The sequence below is a fragment of the Nannospalax galili genome, unplaced genomic scaffold (genome assembly GCF_000622305.1).
Source record: "Nannospalax galili isolate Female #2095 unplaced genomic scaffold, S.galili_v1.0 scaffold578, whole genome shotgun sequence".
Taxonomy (NCBI): Eukaryota; Metazoa; Chordata; class Mammalia; order Rodentia; family Spalacidae; genus Nannospalax; species Nannospalax galili.
This window is the reverse complement of record NW_008342282.1, coordinates 4,346,423-4,361,651: the sequence shown is the minus strand read 5'-3', so window position 1 is coordinate 4,361,651 and position 15,229 is coordinate 4,346,423.

Below are 15,229 nucleotides of genomic sequence, written 5' to 3'. Positions count from 1 at the left end.
TAAAATCTAAGGTTCCTGTCTCTGTCCAGAAAGAATCCTTGTCTAACTTGTACTGTGGCCAGGCAGTGGTGCAGAGAAATTTGAGGTGCTTAGGTATGACAGTGTCCAGAAGATCTAAGAGGCAAGCAAGGAGGGGTGAGTTTAGTTGGTTTAGAATTTAGATTGCCCATTTTAATTAAAGGGATGAAAAAGAGAATGAAATGGGCAGTGAGTGTGAGAAGATGAGATATAAAGAAGGGAAAGGAGAAGGCTTATGGGTGTCTCCAAGGGAAGAAGAGGTTGGGAGTCAGGCTGACTAGGAAGGCAGGTACTAAAAGGAGGAGAGAGACTGAGAGGCTGAGAACAAGAGCATAAAGAGGCATGAGAGAATAGGTGTGCCAAATTGCCATATGGGACTGACATCCAGAGAGGTGTCCCTCTGTGGAGAGGGTCTGGAAAATGAGAGTGTCCTAAAGTACCTAGAGGCAGCGTCCCATGACTAGGGAGGGGAAAACATGGGATCTCCTAATGTACATGAAAAATTTAATGAGGAACACGAGAACCAATGACTATATGGTATGGAGAAGAAGGTGAGAAAGTGGTGAGGGGAGGTCAGGAAAAAATTTGAGAGCATCAGACTACCCGCCAGGTGGGCTTAGGCAGAGACAACAACCATGCTGGATGCTCAACGGTCACAGAGGCCCGTGCTGCCCAATGGCCAGAGTGCTGAGTCCTGGAGTGACTGACAGTCTTGATGAGATGGAGAGTGCCAAATGGCAGGGAGAGGGAGGGTGGCATCAGGGTGTGAGGCAGCAGAGAATGGAGGAAGAGAAAGAGAGAGAGAGGGAGAGAGAGAGGGAGAGAGAGAGAGAACCTGATGGACAAATCTGCAGTGAATGTAGTTGCTGGTACCCAGCGGCTTAGTCTGGCCAAAGTCCTCACCATCAGACCCTAATAGAATCCAGTGACCTGAGTCATGGCACCATATGTTAGATAAAAGGGTGGCAGGGGTTGGGATCACAGGGAAATAGAAACAAAGAGGACTCTAGCAAAGCAAGAGTTTAATGGGTTGGCGGGGCTGGTTGTCAACTCAGGTGCGAGGAAGAACCAGCAACCTAATGGCTGCAGAGGGGTAGCTCATAAAGGGAAAAGAATGAGGAGAAAGAACGTTTTTCTGCTGTTTGGGGCTGTGTTGGGGGCTGCTTGCTCAAGGAGGGTGTAGGGTCTATACCTGGTGAAACTTATTGAGGAAAACATCTACTGTAAAATATGTTTTCTACAATTACCTGGTTCCAGGAACTCATTGCAGCTGAGGGCTTGGGAAACCTGTTTGTCAGCCTGCAGAGCATGCTCTGGTAATCACAATACATTGGGTCATTAATTCCTAGAGCTGCATTTGTTAGCTTTCAGGTGGCTGGGAGTAGGTTTGACTCAGTTCCTTTTAGGGACCTTATGGTTTCTTGGTGTGGGGTCACCTGAATCTGAACCCTATCAGGTATGGAATGCAATATCATACTAGTAAATATTGTCATATCCACTAGATTCAGCAATTAAATAAAATTATATTTATTATATAAATAAAACTACTTATAGAGGTAGTTCTTCCTGAAAGGATTCACTTCTTGTTCCAACGTTTACAACTTTAGCATTGTATTTTTTTCACAGACAGGATAAGAAGAGAAGAACAATACAACCCCCTAAATTTTGATAGATCAGTTTATTTAGACTTTTCTTTCTAAAGCAAATGCCTATGTAACAAGCCAAGCTTAACTTATGTCAAGGAGGACTCATGTCAATTAAAATAGCTATAAAGATATCTCTAAAGTTCATATATATAGAAAAGGTCATATATTCAAGTGCTATTTTTGTTTTTCCTGTTTATATTAAGATTTAAAATTTTTTATATCTGCATTTATTATTGTTAAATTCACAATAGCAGGGAAGTGAAGTCATCTTAGATGTCCATCACGGATGAATGAAAAATAAAGATGTGTTACAGATACATAATAGAATTGACTCCAGCCATAAGGAAAACTGAAACTTTTAAATTCACAGGGAAATAGGTGAATCTGGAAATTATTACACAAAGTTCTACAAGTCACACTTTTTTTACATGAGAGGGCCAGATGGTTACAGAATAGATTTAAGGAATTGTCTGACTGTGGTGATGGTGGATCAGGAAGCTCCTAGCTTTGAATATTTATCATTCATGAATTTTCTCTTGTGAGGGGATTCTTTTTCCTTGTATGGACTTAAGAATGCTAAGCATTACTGCCTTCTTTGACAATAATAGCTTATAAGAGATCAGATACCTGTTTTGCATTTTTATTTGATGTCTTAGCTATTGTCATAATCTTTTCATTTTAAAAATAGTTTTACATTTATGTGTTGAGAAAGCATATCACAGCATGTGTGTGGAAATCAGAGGACAACTTGCAGGACTTGGTTTTTTCTTCTTCCATAATATTGGCCCTAAGGTATCAAACTCAGATTGTCAGGTTTGGCTTCAACTGCCATTACCATTGAACTATCTTGCAGGCCCTACTTTTAGTCATATAACAAAATCATGTCTTACCCACTATGACCTCAAGCTTGTGTGTTAAGTCTCTTATTTCTCAAAAAGCAGTCTAGTGAAAGTCACAAAGGGAGTGAGTGCCACATGAATTTACATGAGGTGTTTGCATACTGTGATTTTTGAGAGTCTGTGGTAGCATATCTGGCTTGGAAAATGCCTTATGAAATGTAGAACTAAAAACTATTAGCAAATAAGGCAAAGTATGTTTGCAAAAGATTTCTAAAAGCAAGCAAGAAGGGTTGAGTGAAAAAGACAACACACGGCATCTGTGTATGGGAAGATAGATTGGTGGCAGGATTAAGGTTGGTGGCTGGTGATGTGAACAGGGAACAAAAGAATTTCAAAGCAGTGAACCAAGACACCAAGAAGGCTTGAAATAGCTCATTTGAAAGTTTTGAGCAGTATGTGTTAATAGATTTTAGGGAATGGCCTAACGTAAAACTGGATTGTGGCTCTGAACTACATTTTTTCCTTTGTGATTACTACTTGCACACAAGGAGAAATAGCTTCAGGATACAGGATAAAATTAAATTCCAAGTGGCCTCTGATTCCCATTATGTTTTTGAGATACGATGCCCAAGGCATGTCCTTTTTCATGAACAAATGAAACAGGAAGGATTGGTTGAGACATCCTGAAAGAAAAGGGAAGATTATTAGGAATTTCCACTCTAGTAGAGAAAACAAGTCTAGATATAGATATTCAGATATCATCCCCTTATTCTTTCTAAAAAGGAATATGCTGTAGTGGAAAAGTTGCGAACCCACATTCCATAATGATTAGTATCCTTAGAAAACCCTAGCACTATCTTGTCACTTAGAATAGAAATTAATTAGGAGGGTGTTCAGTATCAACTGCTGAAAATGTACTTTTCTCTCCAAAAGTGCTAAGGGTGAAGTAGGTGGCTCTGTACTGGTGACATGGTGAGGAGCCTTTTGGCTGGGATGTTAATACTCTTGGAAATCATACCTCTTGGTGCACAAGCACAGATGATTTAAAGAGGAGTCATAGAGAGTTGTTTCATTTTGTATTCAAGATTCATCAAAATTTACTCTAGTGTCCCTATTCTTTGAAAGATATGTGGGTAGCATTACATTGCAAACATTTGAGAACAGTCAATGGTCTTATGAAGACCTCAGAGTAATTTTCTTGACATTAAAGTAGTCCCCGCTTCATCCACAGTTTTGCATTTCATGGTTCCAGTCACCTGTAACCAAACATGATCTAAAAATTTAAAAGGAACAATTTCAGAAATAAACAATTTTTGAATTTTAAGTTGTTCATTATTCTGAGGGGCACAAGGAAACCTTGAACTATCCAGCTCTAGCCTGCAGGCCATGCCTGTGATTAAGCTCTTTCTAGCATATCCATGGTGAGGATGCCACCTGCATTTTGGCCATTTAGTTATCTTCCCTTCACCAGGGTCTGAATACTGAGAGCGCAGGGGCAAAATTATCAATAACTTAAGGAAATAGGAATAGGAAAAAATAGGGAAGGTTAAGGGAGGGGTATTTATACATGACTATCAGAACATGGCAGAGTAAGAAGCATATTTGAAGAACAGAATAACAAAGAGAGGAAACTAAGTAGGAGTACATTTGACAGTGGAGTGGATGAAATATTTAAGAGTTGAGAAAGAGGTTTCCTTAGGGCCAGTGAATAGACTCTGGTAATGGAAAGTGCAGTTGTTGAGTTTCCTGATAAGGGTTAGACTGAGAAACTGCTTTTCATCTTCCTCGCATCAAGATAAATAAGGATGTCATTTCTTTATCACTGGTAGTATAAGAACTACTTTGAGTAAATCAGTTTGAAAAATAGAATCCAACTTCCTTTGAAGAGTACCACCAAAAACATACTGTGCATCTGTGAAGTTTACTGTTTTCAACTTGATAGAAGTTTGAATCAGGAGACACTTGGCCCCTGGGCATGCTTGTGAAAGTGGGAGAAAGAGGGTCTCCTAGACAGTTCTTAGTCTCATTTATAAAAGAATTTAAGAATGAAACCAAATTGAAGATTTTACAATTTTATTAGAATCTTAAAGAAAAATCTTCAAGGCAGGTGAGCTGGTCATCTTGGCAGCTGCACTGAGGGGGTGAATAGTGGGAAGAAGGAAAGAAAGCCATGGAAGCCATGCAGGTTAGAGCCTGCATGGAAGTCAGACACATGGCTGACTCACAGCTACTTGGCTGGGAGAAGGAAGTTTTAGAGAAAAAGTGAAGAAACACAGATGCTAGAGGTAGCCCAAAGCCTTAGAGAAAGCATGTTTAATAAGGAAGGCATGAAGAAAATGAGAAATTACACTTTCCTGAAGAGTTCAGGAAAGCAGACAGACTTATCGAGACCTATATGACTCTGGCTGGTCTGGAAGTTCTGCAGGGGTCTGTGTTAGTTACAGGCAGGAAATATTTGCTACCTCATTAACACACCAGCTATTCTGCCCATCTATTTAGCACAACTTAAGGTGAACCTGCCTTCCTAAGAGTGATTCTATAACCAGGTAATTGACCAGTGAGACTGGAAAAGTGGGTCCTCCAATAGAGAGAATAGACATTTTTATAGTTTGGACCAGTTAAATTTATGGGGCTTATTGATATTCTAACACTTGTGGAAGAATGGCTTGATAAGCTTAATTTATGCGGCCTGACCCATCTTCATTATGCAGAGAACCTGGGCTGTGTAAGAGGAGAGGGCTAAAAGCAGGGTTCACTCTTCAGACCTGTGGTCTCCTGGTATACTCCATTCCCTGAACTTCCTGACCCCTCTCCATGCTTGAGGCGTTCCAAGCCCCAACTTGGATATTCTCCTTTTGTCCATTCTCCTTTTGTGGGGCACTTTATACTTTCTCCATTCCTAGGGCATCCTGGCATTTCATCATTTCTGGGGCACCCCAACCACTCCACCACTACTGGAGCATTCAAGCCTCAGTCCTTTCCTTGGGCATCTGTGAGAATCTTAAATTCTTAGACATCCACCACTTTCCTTTTGGAGGGCATCCTGGATCCTCTGTATTGTATCCCCTCTGTAATCCCAGGGTATCCCAGAGCCCCTTGGATGGGACTCCTATATTGAACCTCATTCACCCAAGCTTCAGGGACCACTGTGAAAGGAGGGGCAAAAAGATTATAAGAGCCAGGCCTGGTTTATGAACACAGGGAAGCAGAGGTTTTTAGGGCACTGGAAGCTTGCACATGTGAACTTGCAATAGCGACATTGAGCACAGGACCCATGCCAACTCACTTAAACAAGGGTCCAGAGATGAGGCGAGCAATGAGTGACTGGCTGGCTCTGGACTGAGAACTATTGGAGACTGATTGCTGTTGGATGAGGGAGAGTATGCTTTACATATGATCTCTAGATGGGCTGACTATAGGTCATGGACAAATTTACACTGAAAAACACCTGGGTAAAAATGCTTGAATGGATGGGGCTTAATGTGTATGGCAGAATAAACGAGGTCTGGTGGGAGGATGGGGGCATGAATGGGGGATCGGGTCTACACTAGATTAAGAACTGTCGTACAGAATTATGAAAGTTCGATTTTTTTTTTGGATAAATTTTCAGTTTTGGTATTTGATCATATGATGTTATTTTTTTTTAATTTATTTTTACAGCCACTTACCAGATAGCACCCTTCCATACCCTCCCTCCCCCCACTAGAGCCCTTATACTCTGATATCCCTGGTATTTTTTTTAAAAAAGAACAGTTATTGAAAATTGAAAGACTTATCAAATATTTATAAAGGCAGTCCTTTAAGAATTGCACTCAATTATTTAACAGAAACTTAATTGGGTTGTTTGTTTGTTTGTTTGTTTGTTTGAGACAGGGTCTACCTGTAGCCCCAGCTGACCAGGTACTCACTATGTAAACCAGGTTATCCTTGATATCACAGATGCCTTTGCCTCCTGAGTGCTGGTATGAAAGGCACGTGCCACTATGCCCAAATGATCATAAACACTGTAAAGCACATCTGGGTATGCAAACCTGACTCTATAGACCTTAACAAATATTACATAATGCATGAAATCCAGTGGGCATCTATAGGGTGGTGCAGATGGAGAAGAGGATATAAAGATGATTAAGATATTTTGTATGAAATGCACAAAAATTATGTGAAAATTTATATTAAAAAATACAAATGAATTCCAGGTTCTAAAAGACCAAAATTGTCTACTCAGACTATTCTACCCAGAAAAACAACCTATTAAAATTGAAGGAGAAATACAAACTTTCTATGCTGTAAACAAAGAAAGAAATAGAAAGATGACCACTAAGCCAGCTCTGCAGAGATTACTTAGAGGAATACTATGGTCTATAGAGAATGAATAAATAAACACAGGGAATAAATAAACAATAGGAAAAGAGTTAATAAAAAGAGGTTTAAAAATCACAAAATGAAGCAAAATGACAGGAATCAGCACACATTGTTCAATAATAACTCAATAGTAATGGTCTTAATTCCACAATAAAAAGAAACAGACTTTTAGATTGGAGTAGAAGTTAGGACCAAATTTTTGTTACTTCAATTAAAAATATACAGCTCACCATTAAAAAAGTATACCATTTAAGACAAAAGGATGGGCAAAAGTATTCAATAGGAGTGGGCCTAGGAAACAAGTAGTTCTAGTTATTGTGAAAAAAATTATTTCAAACTAAATCTAGTCAAAAGAGACAAAGTCACATCATAATCACTAAATGAGCAGTCCATGGATAAGATATAGCAATTCTAATTATATGCCCACCAAACAGAGATGCATACTGTTACATAAAAGATATATTACTAGGTATAAAGCCATAGTATAGTGCCAACACAGAGATAAATGCTGACTTCAATATACCATTTCACCAGTAGACAGTGGTCATCTGGACAAAAATAAGTGGATAAATATTGGAGTTAAATGATATCTCAAATCAAATAGACCTATTAGGCATGCACAGCATATACAACTATAGCATTAAATATATGCATTCATCTTGGCAGCCCACAGAATAGAAAAAAAAGCAACCCTCAACAAAAATAAGAAAATTACAATAACACCCTGTAGTCAGAATGAAATAAAACGAGATAGCAATAAAAATAAAAACCACAAAATTACACAAACTCAGTGACACTAAATATATACTACTGAATGATAATTAGATAACTGAAGAAACTAAGAAATAATCTTTTGATGGTTCAGTGGTTAAGAGTGCTGACTGCTCTTGCAGAGGACATGGGTTCGATTCCCAGCACCCACATGCAGCAATGAACCTTCCTTAATTCTAGTTCCAGAGCAATCTGAAGCCCTCTTCAGATCTCTGCACCATTGCATGACATGGGTGCATTCACATACATGCAGGCAATATACTCATACACATAAAATTAATAAATAATAAATAAATAAAAATAAAATGTTTTTTAAAAAATCCTAGAATGGCTAAACAATGTCTCCCTGTAGGCACAGCTGTCCTTGAACTTGCTATGTAGACCAGGCTGGCCTTGAACTCACAGAGATCTTCCTGCCTCTGCCTCTCAAGTACTGGGATCTAAGGCATGCACAACCAAGCCTGGTGACCTTAGAAATTTTAAGATTATGTGTATATTATTTTTGTCTTATTCTTTGTATATCATAGAAAACCCACACCAACCTTCATCTCTTGTGTAGTCTTTCTCATTTTTTCTATTTTTGGAAAATATCTCCATTGCAATATCCTTTTAACATATTTTACATTCTCATTTTCTCTTTTAATAATTATGAGACATAGTAACATTAACAAATAAATTTTCCATCTTCTGTTAGAAATCTTTTCCTGGGGATACTAAATAATGCTTCCCCCCTTTTAAGGTTTTAGTGTGAAACCAATGTTTAGGTTTTCCTAGGGAATCAATGAATTTACTAAGCTTACTTACAAAGATAATTGAGGGGTTGCTGAGGTGTACGAGTGACCTGGGAGTATGCAAATTGGAAAGCATTTACCCAGCATGGATCAGGTCTTCTCTTCCTAGCCTTCCACAGATTATATATTTTAGCTTTCCCTAAATCCAGGAGAATATGTGTAATTATGGGCAAATTACATACCGTGGGCTGAGAAGTGGCTGGATACTCTGGTGATGGTCCACTGACCCTGCTTGCCCCTCCTTTAATGCAGGAGCACAACCATCAACAAGCCCAGTTATGACAATATTTAGCAAGCAGGCACAGATGAAGTCCTTATGATGGTAGTTATTTCAAACAGAAGAGATTGCTGTACAGTGTCATCTTATTAAAAGAACATGGAATATTAAAGGATTTGGTTCTTGCACCCACAAATGAGGGAAAACATATGACCTTTGTTTTTCTGAGTCTCTCTTACTTCACTGAGTATAACACTTTCTAGATCTATCTATTTACCTGCAAATTTCATTATTTCATCTTTCTTTACTGCTGAATAGTACTCCATTGTGTAAGTATACAACATTTTTCTTAACCACTCAACAGTTGAGGGGCACTTATATTGATTCCATCTCTTAGCTATTGTGAAAAGAGCAGCAACAAACATGGCTGTACAAGTGTTTCTATAATAATATGAGTCTTCTGGGTATATGCCAAGGAATGGCATAACTGGGTCATATGATAGGTTCATTTTTAATTTTTGTAGAGTTTGCCACACTGCTTTCCATAGGGCTTACACGAGTCTGCAATCCCACCAGCAGTGAATGAGCATTCCCCTTTCTCCACATCCTTTCTAGCATTTGGTATCATTAGTTTTCTTGATCCTAGCCAGTCTGATTGGGGTAAAGTGAAACTATAAAACACCATAGTGTTTTAATTTGCATTTCCGTAATTACTAACAATGTTGAAGACTTTTTGAGATGTTTCTTAGCCATCTTTATTTCTTCCTTTGAGAACTCTCTGTTTAGATCTTTAGCCCATCTTTTAACTGGGTCATTTGGTTTCTCAATTCTTTCTTTTTTGAGTTCTTTATATATTCTGGATATTAAACCTCTGTCAGATGTGTCACTGGTGAAGATTTTTCCCCCTCGGTGGGTTTTCCCTTCACTTCCTTGATTGTTTCTTTTGCCGTACAAAAGCTTTTTAGTTTAACGAGGGCCCACTTGTTGATCGCAACTCCTGTCTGATTTACAAAATCCTTTACACACCTATAGCTTGTGAGTTATTGCCAATATTTTCTTATAATAATTTCAGGGTTTCCAGTTTCACATTGAGGGTTTTGATCCACTTATAATTTAAGGAACAAAGTATATGTATAATCAAGTTTTATCTGAGAATGGTTGATTTTCTGCCCAAGCTTTATCTACATAGCACATGGTAAGTAAAAGTACCAGGCTAGTGGACCTAACCTTCTTGGATGTTTCACAGCCATACTTTGAGGTGTACACTAATCTAGTAAGAGGGACTTAAAAGATAGATTTTGCTCCTTGACCTTCAAGGTCAACTCGGTTCCAGGGGACTATGGGGCATCACTCAAAATGTCCTGTAACTGTGGTGAGTCACCTGTCCTTCTGTTCAGGGAGGCCATGGAACCCCATCAGATGGACTTGAACCAGTGTTCAGTCTACAAAGATGAAGGTCAACTGAGAGGACGCATTCATGCTTCCACCTGAAGCCAGCCATGGTCAAGACAGACCTTTGACTTAGCTTTACATAGATGTAATTGGTTAAAGAAAGGAGCCAGGGGCTTCTCCTAAGCCCATGTGACCCCTGAGGAACAGATCTTCCAACGACCTGAAGAGTAAAAATAAGTTGATTTATTTGGGCCAAGTGTATGGTCTTAAACACCTAAAAGGTAAACAGAAACAAAGATTAAAGTGATTAGTATATTTACTTAAGAGGTTAAAGGATTACACTTTCAAGATATTAGGCTTAAGTTCATTCAAATGTTATTTAGACAATTATTTCTCATTGATAATTTCATTTCTAAGTAGAAAGTGGTGCTCAGATTTAAGACTTCAAATCTTGCTCTGCAATACTATAGTGCCCACCTATAGCTAAGGGAGATAACCCACTATTGCTCTAAAATGATGGATAAATTTGTTTTCTCCCTTATCTAGCCTTTGAGAGGGAACTGACACTGATTCTAGCTACTCCAACAGCTATCAAAGTGCCTGAAAAAAAATCCTGAGTCCATCATTCTTGAGTACAGCCTTGGCTGACAAAGGAAAAATGAGGAGCAACCCAGTAGAGGGATGCTTTTGGAAGCTCTCATCAAGAAATCCCAATGGACTCTGAAATGAACATTTGAAATTTGCCCTGTCTGACTTTTTCTGGTTCCCTGTCTAGGACTTGTACTGCTCATTACTCTTGCCTTCACTTCTCTTTCACATCCCCATTCACCAGTCAAGTACTTTCTTTTCTCCCTACAGATAATAGTTATGCAATTTGGGAGTCTTTCAGATATACCCACTGAAGGGGTATTAGTCACTTTTCTGTTGCTGCAATAGAAACACAGACTAAAGCAATTTATGAAAGGAAGAATTTATGTGAGCTTACAGTTCCAGGGGAATTACATTCCATCTTGGCAGGGTGGCATGGTGGCAGAGGTGGCTAGAGAAGGAGATGAAGCTAAGCTCTACATCTTCAAGCAGGCAAAGGAAGCAAGAGAACAACTGTAGATCTTTCAAGGCTTAAGAGCTCTGTAAATCCACTCCTCGCTGATGTGCACCCTCCAGGATAGCCACACATTCTTTACATTACAAAACAGTGCAACCATCTGGGGACAAAATGTCCAAATACTTGGAGCCTATGGGGGACATTTTCATTCAAACCACCACATTCTAGCCCCTGGGCCCCTTAGGCTCATGACCATATAAAATGCAAAATACATTTAGTGCAACTTTTAAAAGTCCCCATAGTCCTTAGGAGTCTTAACAGTCTTCAGAAGTCCACAGTCCAGAGTCTCTTCTGAGGCTCAGGAACTATCCTATCTGTAAGCCCCTGTAAAATCAAAAGACAAATTGCATACTCCCAACATGTAGTAGAAATGAATACACATTGTCATCCCAAAAAGGAGGAATAGAGGCATAGAAAGCAAATACCAGACCAAAACAAGACCAAAAACCAGCAGGGTAAACATCAAGACCAGTAGCTCCACATCCAACTTCTGGGACTTTACTTCCAAAGGGTTAAGATGGCTCAGCCTCTTCAGCTTTGCTGTGGGCAACATACGTCTCCCTCTTGGGGTGGTACCAGTCCCTGCATGCAGGTTTTCTTGGCAGATGCCTCACAGCTCTGGCACCATGAATATCTTCTTGGGATCCCCATTGATAACCAGGCTTCACCTTCGGAGCTTCACACAATGGCCTATCAGGGCCTTCTTCATTCAGGAGTACCCCTGCTTCATGCTTCCTGGCCTCGATGGCTCTCTGAAATCTTGGAGGAAGAACTGATGACCCCTTCACTCTTCCATCTTTCATGCCTCTAAAGCCACCACCAAGGGAATGACAATGCCAAGTTTGACTGCAAGTTTGGGGTGGATTACAGCCTGCTTTATCCATTTTAGAAGCTTTGCTCTTCAGTGATCTCTGCAGCATTTTCCTTTCACAAATTGGTGGCTTAAGTGTGTGTGGTCTTTTCTGGAGGCACTCTCTCCACTGTTTAAATTCAAATCTCTATGCCCCTCTTTAACCACTTTAATCACGTTGTCAAAGAGATCCTCTACAACAAAGTCCAAGGGTCCAACATTTATCTTCCTAGTGCTCTTTTTCAGTCCATCCTGTACATTCTGTATGTCTTTCTGCTTCATTTGCTCTTTTCCATTGTAGATCTGCATAATATTCACAATTAATAGCCATGCCACCATTTCTACATTAGGCTGTCTTGAAATTTCTTCTGCTAGAGAAATTAGTCCAGTGTTTTTCAACTTATACTCAGGCAAGCTTTTTGGTTGAGGGCAGACTTCAGCCAAATTCTGCCAAAAGTTCTGTTTAAGTCTTTATTTCCCTCTGGAAGTACATTGTTCTCAGCACTACTTTCTTGCAGGTGCCTACCTGAATGACCTGCCAAGCTCTGCTTACAGCAATAAAATGGTTTTCTAGCCCAAACTTCCAAAGTCTTCCATATTCCTGCAAAACCCCACATGGTCACATTCTTCACAGTCAACACCGCACTCCTGTTACCGAGTTCTGTATTAGTTACTTTACTATTGCTGTGATAGAAACACATACAAAAGCAATTTATAGAAGAGTTTATTTGAACTTATTGTTCCAGGGGAATTATAGTCTATCACAGCAGGGCAGCATGGCAGCAGAGGTGGCTGGAGGAGGAGTGGAAACTAAGAGCTACATATTCTGGCATGCATAGGAAACAAGAGAGCAACAGGAGATCTAGCAAGGCTTAAGAACTCTCAAAGACAGCCCCCAGTGACATGCTTCCTCTGGGATAGCTACACTTCTAAGATCTCCCAAAACAGCACCACCAACTGGGGACAAAATGTGCAAATACTTCATGCGTATGGGGGTCATTTGCATCCAAGTCACCACAGTACCCCAATTGCCTCACCCTATGTCCCTGTTCAGCATGGAAAAAGCCAGAGCAGTCTGCATCCTGATTCCCTGTTGGCAATTTGGGTAACCTCTTCAGAGGATGGTGTGATAAGAATAGGAGGTAGGAATTTGCGAGGCAGTTAGTATAAAAAAGGCACCAAAGAAAAGTAGCCAGTATCTGGGATAAAATTCCAAAATGTCCTTGGACCACTTAACAATATATTATGTTCCAAAGGCCAAAAATGCTAAAAGGAGTTGGGAGCTCTTATCTAATCCCTAAAAAGAATTTTAGAGTTACTTCTTCTGGGGGGGTGGGGTACGTTAGAATAGCAAAAAGCCCCATTTAAAAAAGAAAGAAAGAGTGGAGCCCTCTGGATATTTGTCCTTCCTTCACCTCCCTTTGCTTCCTGGGCTGCTCTGCCTCCAGTGTCCTGGTGAAAGCACCTTACCTGGGTAAGGCCAGAGCACTGTGCCTTGACTACTCCAGCCTCTTTTACCCTCCAAGATCCCCCACTGCATCTCTCCTACTAGCCCAAGTATAGGCCCATTTCTTCTATTGGCACCCTAGACACCCAGGCTAACCTCTCAGGCCAGAGTCACCACTTCTTCCTGATCCTTTGCATCCAGACCAACCGAGTTCTTCCTGAAGTCCCCATGAGCCCTCTGGGCCTGGTCCTGCCTTCACCTGCCTTTACTTCCCTGGGCTGCACAGCTCCTGGGAATCCTGGTGCCAGCACCTTTTCTGGTTCCCAGGAGCCCTCTGGGCCTGGTTCTGCCCTCACCTCCCTTTACTTCCCTGGGCTGAACAGCCTCGAGTGTCCTGGTGCCAGCACCTTTCCTGGATAAGTCCAGAGCACCCACTGTGCCTTGATTCCACAAGTCTCTTTCACCATTCCAGTTCCCCCACCATGTCTCTCCTCCTAGCCTGGACACTGACCCATATCTTATCTTGGCACCCCAGACACCGGTGCTAACCTCTCAGCCCAGAGCCACCACTGCTTCCTGATCCTTTGAATCCAGGCCAACCCAGTTCCTCCCAGTAGTCCCCAGAAGACCTTGGGCCTCTTTCTGACCCCACCTCCCTTTGCATTCCAGGGTGGCACAGCTACCATCTTCCTGAGACCAGCATCTTTCCTGGGCCCTGCTCTCAGGCCATCCCAGCCCCCCAATTCCTGAAAGCAGCATCTTTCCTGAGAGGGATCTGAACTTAGGAGAAAGCCTGAGAGCATCTGAGACTAACTTCACTTGAGCCTCTGTGGGAACTCCTGGAGACCAAAGCAATGAGGCTACTCCAATACAAAATCAAAAGAGAGACCCTGAAGCCTAGACCAACCAGCTTTTCATGCCCAATGGGTAAACCAGAAAGTCACATAAAGTTTTCATAAAGAAGCATATCTAAATTCAACAAAAGAAGGCTTGAGTCTCACACCAGACTCAGAAACTACAAAAGAAATTCATGTGTCAAAGTCACAGAAAAAATAATAACATGAAAAATGAAAATAATATATCTCTACCAAGTACCAATAGTCCTCTAGAGAAGTACAATGAAATCAAAGAACTGAAGGAAGATAGTGATAAACTACTGAATGAATTCAGAAAAGAGTCAGAAATATTGAAGAATAGTCAGGCTGAAATGAAAAAAGAAGTAACACTCAGTAAGCCAATTAGAAATGACAGGAGAAAGCCTAACCAGTAGGATGAATGAAATGGAAAACAATATCAAGACTGGAAGATAAAGTGGATGAATTAAACCACTCAAGCAAAGATTATGAAAAATTTAAGAAAACATAAGAATGGGATATGCAAAATCTGTGTGATACCATGAAAAATGTCTAACCAAACTTAAATCATAGGAATACAGGAAGGAGAAGAATGTCAAGATAATGTTAAGGAACAGATCTTCAATAGGATTGTAGAAGAAAATTTCCCAAAATTAAAAAAAGATATGCCAATACAAATACAAGAAGCATATAGAACACCAAATAGACAGGACCAGAAAAGAAACTTTCCATGACACATCATAATAAAAACACTAAAATTTCAGAACAAAGAGACAATAATGAAAGCTGCAAAACTGAAACATCAAGCCGTAAAAAAGCAAAAGCCTTTATCTATCCTGGCCAAGAACTCGACTGAAGGTATCCACACATACTACTGGAAACATGAACAGCAGACCCCAATTCTATCCAAAGGAATACTGACAATGGATTGCCGTTG